A 16,120-nucleotide genomic window follows, 5' to 3' on the forward strand; every position below is an offset into this window, starting at 1 on the left:
AATGTGATGCCCAGGCTAAAAGGATGACTTCCTCACACCTTGCTTGCCCAGATTCACTTGTAATGCCATGCTGCACTAATCTCCAGAATGTCATTGTTTCCTTTGATATAACTAATTACATTTGTTCCCCACTGGAATCATAAAATAGCAACTTATTTTTTATCAGGGACTTATATGCCAATTTGAATCGACTATAAGCTTTATTAGACTGACCATCACTTACATCCCTGTTTTCTGCTTTAATCTTGTTAACTTACTTTTTAAAGCTGGACACTGTGATTAAAAAACGTCTGTATTCTTTTGAGCTTTCCCTGCCTTGTGATTGACCATGTCATCAAATGTTGTCAATTCTACTTACAATTCTTCATCTCATTTTGCCAACCAAATAAATCAATGTGTAACATTTGCAGTCTTTCTAAATCAGTTGTCTCTGGACATGTGAAAGTGATGCCAGTTAATTAAAATAAATAAGGGTTGTGAACCCTCCTAAGCAATTTCACATGCAGATGTGTCGCTTTTTCCCATATGTTTAACACATGTAAATTTAACATAGCTCTTAAAGAAAAATGTGAAATCAGTGGCCATCCCAAAATACCATTCTTCCATAAAGACGTAATCAACTGGGTACCTTTGTTTGTTCTCGCCAAAAGTCCAAGATTCAAAGATATCAGAACTTAATTATCATTCAAGCACATGAAGCCCCAGTTGGACAAACATTTTAAAATTTTATGTGCTCACTTAGAGCTAACACACTGTGGAAATACAGCCACTATGATATTAGATACTAACATTTATGTCATCTTGATGTCAATGATTTGATGTTGACTAGTGAAATGAATTAGAGCCCCAAATCCGTTGTTTAATTACCAGGTCTTGGAATAATTCACTGAAAGTTGCATGCTTGCCAAGTAGAACTTTTTCCTGGGTGACTGATGTCGACTGGCATAATTCAGGAAATAGGCAACTCTAAGCGACTTGCTTCTGCTCCATGATTCTCAACAAACAGTCTCAGAGCCCATTCACTCTGAAGGCACATTTTTAAACCTCATTCTTGATGACTCCAACCATTTGTGCTGTGTTCCTCCCATTCCCACTGACTGGTGTGATCACCTATTTTCACATTCTCTTCAAGTCCAACCCAAATTGTCATAAGACTGTGGCTCAGAAAAGCTCACCCATACAAAATCTCACTGACCAACCAATGATCAAACACATGCTTTCCAAAATGTCTCAATATTTTTTCTCCAAAGAAGTTAATCGGATGTTTTCTGAATATGACTACATTGACCCATAGGTACTAAATTTCACAAAATCATAGACTCAGTCCAACCAACCACGGCTGTCAGAATCCACTGCCCAAGCTGGAAGAATCTGCAGGAAGGGTGAGTATAAATGGAGGACCCACACATAGCCACAACTTCATCTAGACTGACAGCTCCCAAAAACAATATAAATTAATCACTCCAGGAAAACTAGTTGACTCCTTTAAGAACCAAAACCCCATCCACTACTTTTGCAATCCCATTCCAGCAAAAATAATCAAGAAAAATTTCTTCATATTCAAAGATACTTGGCGAAGGCAAAGTATGTCTTCCCTTCTTAATGAATTTTCTAATCGTTGTTAAAAACTGGCCAGATAAGCCACATCATCAAAAAAGCTAGATCCACACTCAATAGTGTTTCCAATCTATCATGGTATGGCAAGGCCTTTGGGAAGACTGTTGCAATCTACCTCAATATCTTCATTTTGGACAATCATTTGCTAGCTAACTACCAATCTGGTTTCAGGCCTGGCTGCAGCACTGAAATAGCATCGCTGAAGGTATTCTCAATAAAGGCAACACCTGCCTAATTGTTCTGTTACATAATAAAAGATTAATTCAAATACTTGTACATCGAATGGTATTTGCTGGAAACGTTCTAAGTCAACTTGAATTTTTTCGTCTGGTGGACCACAACCAGTGAAGACTGGGTATCAATGCTCCTCCACTTCACATGTGCTGTAGGGTTCCACAAGGTTCTAGCCTAGTGCACACTTATTTTAATCTGTAAATGGAGCTATTAAGTCTGGTCTTCCAAAACTTCCAATATGTAGAGGACATACAGCTTTCTCTAAAATTCTCCTCTGCCGCATACTATTCCTCAAAGAAAACTTTTTCAGCTTCAATCCTGGATGCAGCATAACATCACAAATGTCTTCTCTTCTTAATCTATATCAAGTGAAAGCTTCTTGACTAAATTGGGAAGGCTTCACACCCACACCCATCTTGTCAGTCAAGCCCCTTGGCTTCATACTCAACCAGAACTTCAACTTCACCAATCATATCGGAAGGATGTCCAAAGCCATGAACTTTCACCTCCATATATTAAAAAGAATATGTCCTCTTAACCCTCCCAGTCTACTAAAAATGACTCTTTATGCACTGTTAATTTTTCAGCTTGACTTCAGCAACTCTCTTCTTGCTGGAGTTTCTCAATCATCAGTGACCCTGCTAGAAGTTGTATTCCTCTCTATGGTGAGGTTAGTCCACACTGTAGGCAAATATGATCACATCGCCTCTCTTGCTTGCAATCTATATAAGTTATCCATCTCAGCCTGAATTAAACTGACTATCTGCTGCCTTGCCACAAGGCCATCCAGGGTAAGCCCCCTCTCTGCTTTGCAGACTTGCTTAAGATTTCTGGAAGTCAAAAAGGTCTAAAGAGTCACAACTCTTTCTTATTTGAAATCCCCAAGATTGGAACCTTTACTACTGAGAGAGAGACCTTCCCTAGAGTCATCTATTGTAATCTCTTCCTCAAACCCTCATACATTTGACACCAAATACCACCTTTCAAAAACATCTAAAGGCCTTCTTTTTCAAATAACACCTACTTCTCTCTCACATTTGTCTCCTAGCATTCTTTACATTTGTTAACTTTTGCAATGTCCCATCTTGATATAACACTGTTATTTTTTAACGTTTCAATTTCAAGCACCCTAATAACATTAAAGTCCAGGTGTGCTATAAACAAGTCTAAATAAATGAATTTAAAAAAATACTGCCTGAACCAAGAAAATCGTACTTATGTGGTTTACTTCTCTAAACACTATAATAAATTAATTAAGCTTTAGAGAAGTTTTGTTGTTCTTAGTATTATAACAAAGGGCCCCCTAGGTTAATCAAATGCAAACATTTTTTTTATAAACCACAAGGACTGACATATTTCAACAGAAACAAGTAAAATGGATCTTTACAGGAAAAAATAGACAGAAACATTAATGTCGGACAGAATTCAGTTGTAAGAATACAACTGTACAACAGTAAATAGGCATTGTTTTACACACCAAATAACCTATCTATCTATAATAGTTTAGATTTCTTTAATCTTCAAGATACCCATTAAATTAGTGTTGTGCAGGTAAGATGAACTTACCTGCGACTCCTCTGATCTCCTGCTCAGTGTCTGTTGCCCTCCTCTGTGCAGCTCCACCTGTTGGTGCTGCTGCTGCCTCTGCTTTGAGCGAACTGAGAGTCTGTCTGACTCTCAGCTCAAGGCCCACCTCCACCCGCAGGTTCCCACCTGTGCCTCATCCCTGGTGGCCTAACGGCCAACTGCATGTAAGTATCTTGCTGTCTTTCTTTACTCCTGCTTTTACTTCTGTTTTTTTACTTTTCTTTATTTTTGTCTTTATTTCATTTTGCTTTTCTCTCCTTCTCGTCTCTTTCTCTCTCCCTTTACTCTCCCCGCGTTTTCCTGTGCCGCTGCTGCCTCTGCAACCCCGCCCCCCTCCCTGCGAAGCACTTTCCTGCCCTCTCGCCTCCCAGCTGACCAGAACCCCCACCTCCATCCTGTTCTTAATGGCGGCCACTGCGTGGCCGTGCAGCGGACATGCGTACAGGCGTGTCGCAACAGGCACACCAAAGGCAAGCTTGTCTGCTCCAGTCCGCGCCTGGAGCGTGCCTAATGCCATGGACCCTGGTCCTCGCTCCATCTGCCGGTTCAACTCCAACACACTATGCGCCCTCAACCCGGGAAGATCCTCAGCCTGCCACCTAGCCAACCCGAGGAAGACTCATGCTATTTTTTTCCCACACCTTCCAATGACCACCACACGATCCCGATCCAAGCACGGATGACCACCTCAAGTGTATACTCCTCAACACATGCTCCCTCCTCAAGCACACAGTAGAAGTATGGGACCTCCTCGACTCGACAGCCCGGACATCACCTTCCTCACGGAGACGCGCATCACCCCCACCTCGGCCCCGGACATCACTACAGCCATCCCAGACAACTACAAAATCATCCAACCGGCCTGGAGGAGGCATTGCCTTAGTCTACAAGAATACCCTCTGCCTGACAACCACCAACGAGTCACAGTCTCAGCCACCCCATGAACACCTACACTTCCTGATTCAGACCAACCCAAACTCCTCCCTCCGTGGCACACTCATCTACAAGCTGCCCGGACCCCGACCTCAATTCTGCGAAGACATCGCCGACCTCGTCGCTCCCCCAAGCGCTCAACTCCCCTGACTACATCCTACTCGGTGACCCCACCTTCCACCTTGACATCCACGAATACCCCAACACCACAAACCTCTTGGACAACCTTGCAACACTTGGCCTCAAACACCTTGTCAACGTCCCCACTCACAGAGCCGGACACATCCTCAACCCTGTCTTCTCAGCAGGGAACAACATCACCATTTCTCACACCTCCGAACACCATTGTATCGACCACAAATGTGTCTACTTTACCTTCACGAAGAACACTGCATGCCACTGGGCCCCTGCCCCCTGTCAGACACTGGGGCAAGGTTAAAGAATCGCAACTCACCAATGCTCTCAGACCCTCAACCCCAGCGGACACAGCAGACGCTAATGAAGCTGCATGCAATCTACACTTCTGGTTATCGGAATGCGCCAACAGCATAGCATCTCTCGGGAAATCAGCAGGAAACCGACATAGCAAAACATACAGCTTTCTCTAAAATTCTCCTCTGCCGCATCCTATTCCTCAAAGAGAACTTTTTCAGCTTCAATCCTGGATGCAGCATAACATCACAAATGTCTTCTCTTCTTAATCTATACCAAGTGAAAGCTTCTTGACTAAATTGGGAAGGCTTCACACCCACACCCAACTTGTCAGTCAAGCCCCTTGGCTTCATACTCAACCAGAACTTCAACTTCACCAATCATATCGGAAGGATGTCAAAAGCCATGAACTTTCACCTCCATGTATTAAAAAGAATATGTCCTCTTAACCCTCCCAGTCTACTAAAAATGACTCTTTATGCACTGTTAATTTTTCAGCTTGACTTCAGCAACTCTCTTCTTGCTGGAGTTTCTCAATCATCAGTGACCCTGCTAGAAGTTGTATTCCTCTCTATGGTGAGGTTAGTCCACACTGTAGGCAAATATGATCACATCGCCTCTCTTGCTTGCAATCTATATAAGTTATCCATCTCAGCCTGAATTAAACTGACTATCTGCTGCCTTGCCACAAGGCCATCCAGGGTAAGCCCCCTCTCTGCTTTGCAGACTTGCTTAAGATTTCTGGAAGTCAAAAAGGTCTAAAGAGTCACAACTCTTTCTTATTTGAAATCTCCAAGATTGGAACCTTTACTACTGAGAGAGAGACCTTCCCTAGAGTCATCTATTGTAATCTCTTCCTCAAACCCTCATACATTTGACACCAAATACCACCTTTCAAAAACATCTAAAGGCCTTCTTTTTCAAATAACACCTACTTCTCTCTCACATTTGTCTCCTAGCATTCTTTACATTTGTTAACTTTTGCAATGTCCCATCTTGATATAACACTGTTATTTTTTAACGTTTCAATTTCAAGCACCCTAATAACATTAAGGTCCAGGTGTGCTATAAACAAGTCTAAATAAATGAATTAAAAAAAATACTGCCTGAACCAAGAAAATCGTACTTATGTGGTTTACTTCTCTAAACACTATAATAAATTAATTAAGCTTTAGAGAAGTTTTGTTGTTCTTAGTATTATAACAAAGGGCCCCCTAGGTTAATCAAATGCAAAAAAATTTTTTAGAAACCACAAGGACTGACATATTTCAACAGAAACAAGTAAAATGGATCTTTACAGGAAGAAATAGACAGAAACATTAATGTCGGACAGAATTCAGTTGTAAGAATACAACTGTACAACAGTAAATAGGCATTGTTTTACACACCAAATAACCTATCTATCTATAATAGTTTAGATTTCTTTAATCTTCAAGATACCCATTAAATTAGTGTTGTGCAGGTAAGATGAACTTACCTGCGACTCCTCTGATCTCCTGCTCAGTGTCTGTTGCCCTCCTCTGTGCAGCTCCACCTGTTGGTGCTGCTGCTGCCTCTGCTTTGAGCGAACTGAGAGTCTGTCTGACTCTCAGCTCAAGGCCCACCTCCACCCGCAGGTTCCCACCTGTGCCTCATCCCTGGTGGCCTAACGGCCAACTGCATGTAAGTATCTTGCTGTCTTTCTTTACTCCTGCTTTTACTTCTGTTTTTTACTTTTCTTTATTTTTGTCTTTATTTCATTTTGCTTTTCTCTCCTTCTCGTCTCTTTCTCTCTCCCTTTACTCTCCCCGCGTTTTCCTGTGCCGCTGCTGCCTCTGCAACCCCGCCCCCCTCCCTGCGAAGCACTTTCCTGCCCTCTCGCCTCCCAGCTGACCAGAACCCCCACCTCCATCCTGTTCTTAATGGCGGCCACTGCGTGGCCGTGCAGCGGACATGCGTACAGGCGTGTCGCAACAGGCACACCAAAGGCAAGCTTGTCTGCTCCAGTCCGCGCCTGGAGCGTGCCTAATGCCATGGACCCTGGTCCTCGCTCCATCTGCCGGTTCAACTCCAACACACTATGCGCCCTCAACCCGGGAAGATCCTCAGCCTGCCACCTAGCCAACCCGAGGAAGACTCATGCTATTTTTTTCCCACACCTTCCAATGACCACCACACGATCCCGATCCAAGCACGGATGACCACCTCAAGTGTATACTCCTCAACACATGCTCCCTCCTCAAGCACACAGTAGAAGTATGGGACCTCCTCGACTCGACAGCCCGGACATCACCTTCCTCACGGAGACGCGCATCACCCCCACCTCGGCCCCGGACATCACTACAGCCATCCCAGACAACTACAAAATCATCCAACCGGCCTGGAGGAGGCATTGCCTTAGTCTACAAGAATACCCTCTGCCTGACAACCACCAACGAGTCACAGTCTCAGCCACCCCATGAACACCTACACTTCCTGATTCAGACCAACCCAAACTCCTCCCTCCGTGGCACACTCATCTACAAGCTGCCCGGACCCCGACCTCAATTCTGCGAAGACATCGCCGACCTCGTCGCTCCCCCAAGCGCTCAACTCCCCTGACTACATCCTACTCGGTGACCCCACCTTCCACCTTGACATCCACGAATACCCCAACACCACAAACCTCTTGGACAACCTTGCAACACTTGGCCTCAAACACCTTGTCAACGTCCCCACTCACAGAGCCAGACACATCCTCAACCCTGTCTTCTCAGCAGGGAACAACATCACCATTTCTCACACCTCCGAACACCATTGTATCGACCACAAATGTGTCTACTTTACCTTCACGAAGAACACTGCATGCCACTGGGCCCCTGCCCCCTGTCAGACACTGGGGCAAGGTTAAAGAATCGCAACTCACCAATGCTCTCAGACCCTCAACCCCAGCGGACACAGCAGACGCTAATGAAGCTGCATGCAATCTACACTTCTGGTTATCGGAATGCGCCAACAGCATAGCATCTCTCAGGAAATCAGCAGGAAACCGACATAGCAAAACACCTAAATTGTTCGTGACACACCTGCAAGAGTCCAAATGCTCCTGTAGACAACTGGAATGGAAATGTAGGAACAGCAAATCAACCGAAGACCGCACAGTCTACAAGAACGCAGTCACCACGCACCACCAGAACATCAGAGCTGCCAAAAAAGCTGCCATTCAAGAGCGCCTCAGCACCAGCACTCAAAACAGCAAAGAGCTCTTCACCATCATTAAAGAGTTCACAAACCCCAGGACAGACACCTCATCCACCCCTCCATCCCAAGACCTCTGCAACGACCTTGCCACCTTCTTCCACCGAAAAATGCAGGACATTTACGAAGGCTTCATTAACCAAACCCATCTGCACCACCCACAAAAACCACCAGGGACCCAGCACCACACCAGATCATGAACTCCTGGACCCCTATCACCAAAGAGGACACCCAAAGACTCATGAATTCCATCTACTCTGGAGCACCTTTGGATCCATGCCCTCATCACATCTTCAACCTGGCCAGCACCACTATAGCACCTGAGCTCTGCCGAACTATCAACTGATCCTTCGAGACTGCCACCTTCCCATCAGACTGAAAGCACGCTGAGATCAACCCGCTACTCAAGAAATCCACCGCCAACCCAAGGGAGCTGAAAACTACACACCCATTTCTCTGCTCCCCTTCCCAGCCAAAGCAACCGGCAACTCACTGAATTTCGAGACACACCAAATCCTAGACCCATCTCAATCCAGATTCAGGAGCAACCACAGCACCGGACGGGCACTTCTAGCAGCCACCAACAACATACGTGCCATACTAGACCACGGAGGCATGGCCGCACTCATCCTCCTCGACCTCTCTGCCGCATTCCACACCGTCTCACACTCCACCCACTGTGCCAGAGTCCACGATGTTGGCATCAGAGATGAAGCACTGGAATGGATCAGGACCTGCCTCACTGGAAGAACATAGTGTCAGATTACCGCTGTTCATATCAGAACCCAAAAATACATCCTGCAGAGTGCCCCCGTGATCATCACTCAGCCCAACGCTTTTCAACATCTGCATGGCCCCCCTAGCCAAGATCAGCAAACAACACGGGCTAAACATCGTCTTCTACACTGACAATACATAACTGATCCACTCCTTGTCCGGCGACCCTGTAAAGGACAAGAGAAATTTCCACAATGGGATGAGAGCAGTCGCTGCCTGTATGGAAGCCAGCTGCCTCAAACTCAACTCGAACAAGACAGAGATCCTCATTATTGGTTCCACCCATTCTGCCTGGAACAACTCCTAGTGGTCCAACGCAGTGGTAAATGCCCCCGCTCCCATGGATCATGCACGCAATCTGTGCATCATCCTGGACTCCTCTCTATCCATGACCTGCCAAGTCAACGCCGTCTCATCATCACGTTTCCACACCCTCTGACTCCTTTGAAAGATCTACACATGGATCCCCTCCGACACGAGGAAGACAGTCACTCATGCACTAGCAAACTGGACTACAGCAACGCACTCTATGCCGGCATCACCAAAACAATGCAACCAAGACTACAAAGAATCCAGAATGCAGCAGCCTGACTCATCCTGGACATCCCCAGATACAGAACCATCTCCTCCCACCTCAGAGATCTACACTAGCTCCCAGTCAACAAGCGCATCACATACAAACTCCTGATCCACTAACAAGGCACCACACAACATAGGACTGGCATACCTCAACCACCGCCTCGTCTTCTACATACCCAACAGATGACAGCTGTCCGAGCTTGCCCTCGCAGTCGTTCCCAAGATCCAGAAAAGTACAACAGGAAGTTCCTTCTCCTACCTCGCAGCCCGGCATGGAACATGCTAGCTCTCAAACTCAGATAGATTGCATCACTGCAGCAGTTCGGGAAGGACCTCAAGACCGGGCTCTTCAATTGAGCAGCACACCTGCAAACAGCACCTTGAGACCCTATGGGTGATTAGCGGCACTTTAGAAATTACTGATTGATTGATTGAACTTAACCAAAGAAAGGATACATTTTATTTTCCTGTAGCTCTTCACTCAATGTAGAAAGCATATACACCTACTAAGGAATTGAGAAAATATATCACTGGCTCAGTGCAGTGATTTCTGGAATCTTGCGTGGACTTTATGTGGAGGATGGCTAAACATTCTATTTGTCATGAGATATCTAGGAATCTTTATTTTTAAATATTGTCCCAAATAATAGTATTCGCTATTGCCTCCGACACTCCACTCAATGCTGCAACCCTTTCATTCAATGCATCTTTTAGTTGCAACCATAGGCCACTTCCAGCAGGTAGTCTGTATGGATACTGAAACTCCAAGTGCTTCTAATAGCTCTATCAAGAATTTTGATTATGAGTATCAACTTCTTCACATGTTTCAGATAAACGATACATCCAAGAGATGGGTACCAGCTCATGTTGAGAAGTAGATTTCTCAACCCCAAGAAAAGCAGGAACCCATAGCATGATGCCCCTAAAGAAAGCTAGCAGAGTGACTGTACTACCATCTTTATGCAATTCTCTCCCCAGCTATGAAGTACCTTGACCACTCAATCACTATCTGCTACAGTACATTCAGTCTCTACACATGCTGAGCAGTCAACTGACATCATCCCATGCCCACCCTATAAGTGCAGACATATACACATTCAAACCAAAGTCGTATAAGTTTGACCATGTTAAAGTAGGGGGTCACTGTGCCCTTGTCGCCAACATACCAGCTCTGACAAAAACAATAGGTCTGGATCTTCTATAAGTTAAACTGCTTCTTCACTGATTGGGGTGGTTTGTCTGAGTAAATTGGTCAGTGGGTGGATGCAGGAACGAATCAATGAATAGATGAATGAGTGAGGATATGAATAATTGAGAAACTGAGCACAGAGGTGAACTGATGAAGAAATGCAAGGACTAATAATGGATTAATGGACTGATGAATGGGTACGTTGGTGAGCAATTGTAAAGGCATGTGAATGAACAGGCTATCCACCCACACACATCTATGCATTCACTTCCTAATCTACCTATCCACCCACCCAGGCACACCAAACCACACTCTTCTATTACTTTTCCTATTCATGGACACCCAAATCTATGGAAGCATCTATTTATTTACTTACACTCATGCATACATATAGTAAAACAAGCAGCCACTCACACTTCTCCAGTATGTGCATATATCCATAGAGTCTGTAATTATATATATATATATATGTATATATATATATATGTATAGATGTGCGCTGTCTCTTTATTTTTACGCATGTGTTGGTTGTGTGTAAATAGGTGCATGAATGTGTGATAGTCTCTGTTTGTTGGAGTGCTTGTATAATGTTTGTATGTCAGTAGATGGCGTTGTGAGGAAAGCCTGTATGCCTGTTGACCTGTGCCCTGCTGCTGACCCATTACAAGTGACGATGACCAACTTGCCCCCTGCCCTGTGCCCTCTCTTAAACTGCCAAGGTCAAGGGCTCAGCTGAGTGTAGCTGAGAGAGAGCTGCAGTGGCCAGCTCTTTCTTTCATCGTGTATCATTTGCTAGGTTTGAAAAAACCCCAAACACTTAATTTTTTTACATTACAGAAACATCGGATTTGACAACACCGTGATTTAAAAATCAAAAATCTATCTGAATGACGTCCATAACAGCAGGGGGTCTTGAATGATTTTTTTCTTTTTCTTTTCATGAGCAGGTAACAGAAATAATTTCTATTAAAGATGTATATGCCTTACTTCCCAGTGCATATGCTGTGAATGGCCGCATATCATGTGTGACACATTAAACATTCGCTGGATGTTTAACGCACAGTGCTTTTCATTGTAGTATTTGTAGATTCCTTGTGAATGTTACATGTAAGTGTTTAGAAATGCCTGTATTCGACCTGATGCAGGTTACAAACACAAGCCCGGCCGAGATCCGCTATGAATGTGTTCACCCGCCACATTCCCTCCGCAGTCACTAGTGAAAATGTTTCGCTGTTAGATACAAAGTAACTTTCGCCATTCATGACCTGAATGAAAAGTGTAGCCCGGGCCCTCCAGCTGTGCACGCGCAGCCCTGCTTTTACAATGTCCAAATCAAAACTAATGACACCGGAACGGAAAGTAAACATTAAGACTGCATACCTGAGTTCTGCGTGACTTTTGGCAGCCTCAAATCAGCTGAGCCCCATAATATCCTTCCAGCTACATATCTGCTTCCGAAACTGTGAAACCCCGCAGTAGTCTGGGTGGACCCAGCAGTGACAATAGTAAAAACTGAAATAATTCGTGTATTAAGGCTGAAGACTTAATAGCAACAAAACAGCTCGTGAACTCGGCAGGTATCGAGGCTTCATGTGAGGGGCACGCTGCTCTGTCAGAATAAAAGGTGTAACGCGCCTCGTGACCCACCTGAGGCTTCAGCTGGCTTTGTTCGCTCCCGCTTCTAGGTGTTGAACTTGACTCGGTTCGCAGAGCCCTTCAGGGCGCTTGTGGCGCTGCAGAGGAAACGGTTCGCGGAAAAACCTTGCGCTGCTGCGGTGCCGACGCCACCTTCTCCCCCATATCAGCTTCCTGTTCAAAGTGTATCCGACCGAACGTGAAACGTCATTGTTCAGTGTAGGTGCTGAACTGCTTACCGACGTGTTACCGCGGGCACACGCTTGTTATAATGAGAAGTGACGCTCGCAATAAATTATAATTCAATGCAGATTGGCATTGAGATTGTGGATGTATTTGTATAGCGCTTGCGACCCCTGACGAGGCGCTGAAGCGCATTGCAGCGAGTAGAATGCTACTCCGGAGCCCAAGATTGGAGGGTAATAGTAGATTAGTAGAAGTTGCTTTAGTAAAAGACATTTTTTCTTGCATTCATTGTATTAGCTTTGTGCTCTTGAAATGATTGTGTGTTTAGTAGAGTTTAGAACATGGACGTAGCATGGTCCGTAAACTTGCGGGGGGGGAGGGGGGGAGTGTGTGGAGCTTCAGATTTCAGTACAATGACGCTGGCATACCTTGGTAACACACATGGTACAACAAGCAAGGAGCATGAGATGGGCTTAAGAGGCAGTGGAAAGGGAGATGAATGTGAATTGGTGGGAGTAGTAAGTGATGGAAACACAATACGTAAAATAATCACAATTTTTAGGGCTTTCAAAGCAGGCATGAGTGAGAGTGTGTATTTGTGTCTGGGTGCATGCAAAAATCCCAGGTGAAATGTGACAGGCACCTCACCATACCCAAATATTCATCAGAAAATACATTTATTGAGGGGGTGGGGGTTGTAACACTCCAAACATCCCTTCCCCTCCCCTCCCCACTTCCCCCACAAAGCTACTCCCCTGGTTTAGAGTCGGAATAGGATGATGGGAATAGATTTCAAAAGGGAAGTAATACGGAGGTGAAAGTCTAAGAAGGATGTGAGGGGGTTCGTGGTAGTCAGAAATGTTTTCGAAGAGTCAGAGTGGAGGGATAAGACCAGGGCAGAGAGGAGGAGCTGTTTTTAATAGCAAAAAACTGAAATTAGCTTACACATGTATATATGCACAATACTTGGTAAGGTTTTATTGGCTGGAGAAAACCCCTCTATATAAATACCAATAAACGCACAGAAGCAGCAGTATTTACATGGTCAGATGTGCACATTGATCTTGGGGTGAAGTATGAGCATTTTCATTACACTTCTTAATGTTTTGGTAGCAGGCAAAAACTCCTCTATATATGTACATATACACACATAGAAATAGCAATTATGACATTGTCATAAATACATATGTAGCTTGTGGTGTAATATACCTTTCCCCCTTATATAAATGTATCAGCTTACAACAGGAAGCATTGGTCAATATACAGTGACACATGTATAATGACAACTTCATTTCTATGCTGTGAGAAGCGTAGTGTGTCATGCCATTCTTTGCAACATACAGAGATGACCGCTGAGAGCTGGCTAAATTTGATGTACAGTAGTCTGTCAGGATGGCGGAATACCATCCGTCAAACTCACAATCAGGTCCTAGGTCTTTATTTATTTATTGTAGGAACACACAGTGTAGTAAAAAATGAGCCACTACAAAGAATGTCCGAATAATGTATGGTTCTGTTAAGGTGAGGGCCTATTACAAATGTCAGTCTGTGAACGAGGTTTGGCCTCTTCGTCTTATTGCACACATCTGTTCCCATTCCATAGTTAAGGGAGCTAGACTTTAAAAAGGGGCTTACAATGTATCTAAGTAGTTATCGCGATACCTCTGTCACTTGCCCTAGTTTCATCAAGGTCGATTTAAAGGAGTTCAGTGAATGCAACTCAGTGGGCTCAAGCCAATAGAGCATTACCTGCACCAAGCCCAAGAATCCAACTGGCCAAAGTGACCAAGGTATTCCAAACCACTGGGAAAGGATGTTACTAAGTGGCAAGGGAAACTGGATAGTGTCTCCAGGGAACTGTTTATCCGGTATGGCAGTGCTTCCAGGTTCTTGTGGCTAAAACAGGAAGTTACTGGACCCAATTCAGGGGGCCACTTATGGCTCTAATTTCTCTTAGGTTTTCTTCAGTGTGCCCAGGGATTCCTGGGCACACAACTTCCGGATGACAGCCAGGGACTTCCAAAATTTTAGAGTCATGAATCTCATGACTGACCAGTCGTAGTCAGAGTTTTGGTGTTGAGGGCACCCACAGGACAGAGGGTAGGAGAGAGGGGCGCCCATCAACAGAAGGAGCATCCTAGTCAGCATGAGATGAGCATTATAACATGGAGCTGCTATAACTCAGGAATCTGGAGGTGTACGGTGTAGCAGAATGGTTCAACAAAATGAGAAAAGAACTGGGGATCCTGGAAGGAAGGACAATCCTGTGTTATGTTTGGTTTACCTGCACATTGCACAGGTGCCACCTGGGTCTTTAGACAGCACGGTACCAAAAAATATAAAAAATGCCATGACTAGAACAAAAAGGTCTCAACAAATTATTTTCTTTTTTTTTTTTTTTTATTCTAAAAGTTTATCAATCATTCAAAGTTTCCGAGGCAGTGAATATTTGGCCTGAGCAGCTTGCCCTCAAAAGCAGCCCCATTGTGATCTAAATCTTAAAATAGTCAATCAATCAATCAATCAATCAATCATAGCATTTGTAAAGCGCACTACTGACCCGTGAGGGTCTCAAGGCGCTGGGGGGGGGGGGCCAGGAGGGCTGCTACTACTCGAACTGCCAGATCTTGAAGTGTCTCCTGAAGGTTAGCAGGTCCTGTATCTGTCGCAGGTGGATAGGAAGGGTGTTCCACGTCTTGGTGGCGAGGTGGGAGAACGATCTGCCACCGGCAGTCGTTCTATGGATGCATGGAAAGGTGGCGAGGGCAAGGTCAGTGGAGTAAAGCTGGTGGGTCGGGGTGTAGAAGATGAGTCGTCTGTTGAGGTATTCTGGTCCGGCGTTGTGCAGTGCTTTGTGAGCGTGGTTGAGGAGCTTGAAAGTGATTCTCTTGTTGATGGGGAGCCAGTGCAGGTCTCTTAGGTGGGCTGTGATGTGGCTGTGGCAGGGGATGTCCAGGATGAGGCGTGCAGAGGTGTTCTGTATGCGTTGCAGTCTTTTCTGTAGCTTGGGCGTGGTTCCTGCATAGAGAGCGTTGCCGTAGTCCAGTCTGCTGCTTACGAGGGCTTGGGTGACCGTCCTTCTGGTTCCGGTGGGGATCCATCTGTAGATCTTCCAAAGCATGGGGAGGGTGTTGAAGCAGGAGGAAGAGACGGCGTTGACTTGCTGGGTGATTGAGAATGATGAGTCTAGGATGAACCTCAGGTTGCGTGCGTAGTTGGTGGGTGTCGGTGCAGTTCTCAGTGTGGCAGGCCACTAGGAGTCATCCCAGGCAGAGGGGGTGGAGCTGAGGATGAGGACCTCAGTCTTGTCAGAGTTCAGTTTCAGGCAGCTGTTCTTCATCCATTCAGCGATGGCCTTCATTCCTTCATGGGGGCTGGTTTTGGCGGTGGTGGGGTCCTTGGTGCGGGAGAGGATCAGGTCAGTGTCATCGGCGTATGAGACAATGTCAAGGTCGTGTGATCTGACGATGTTTGCGAGCGGTGTCATGTAAACGTTAAAGCGGGTCGGGCTGAGGGATGACCCTTGGGGTGCGCAGCAGATGATCTTGGTGGCTTCAGAGGGGAATGGAGGGCGGCGAACTCTCTGGGTTCTGCCGGTGAGGAAGGAGGTGATCCAGTTCAGGGCTCTGTCGTGGATCGCTGCATCGTTGAGGCGTGTGCGTAGGGTGTGGTGGCAGATGGTGTTGAAGGCAGACGAGAGGTCCAGGAGGATGAGGGCCGCTGTTTTGGCATTGT

At 45.4% G+C, this 16,120-nt stretch overlaps 1 protein-coding gene across 2 annotated transcripts in view; it reads right to left on the reverse strand.

Annotated features, from left to right (window-relative positions):
* The window catches only part of TRAF5 (TNF receptor associated factor 5), a 261,574-nt gene that overhangs the window by 206,228 nt on the left and 39,226 nt on the right, over positions 1 to 16,120 (reverse strand). The window contains exon 1 of one of the 2 annotated variants that reach the window (XM_069233949.1): positions 12,212 to 12,328. The exons of the other annotated variant lie outside the window; for it this stretch is intronic. The gene's annotated coding sequence lies outside the window, so the exon portion shown is untranslated. Of the gene's footprint in view, positions 1 to 12,211; positions 12,329 to 16,120 lie in introns of those variants that run through there. 2 annotated transcript variants of the gene reach the window in all.

The sequence above is a fragment of the Pleurodeles waltl genome, chromosome 5 (genome assembly GCF_031143425.1).
Source record: "Pleurodeles waltl isolate 20211129_DDA chromosome 5, aPleWal1.hap1.20221129, whole genome shotgun sequence".
In the NCBI taxonomy this organism is placed as follows: domain Eukaryota; kingdom Metazoa; phylum Chordata; class Amphibia; order Caudata; family Salamandridae; genus Pleurodeles; species Pleurodeles waltl.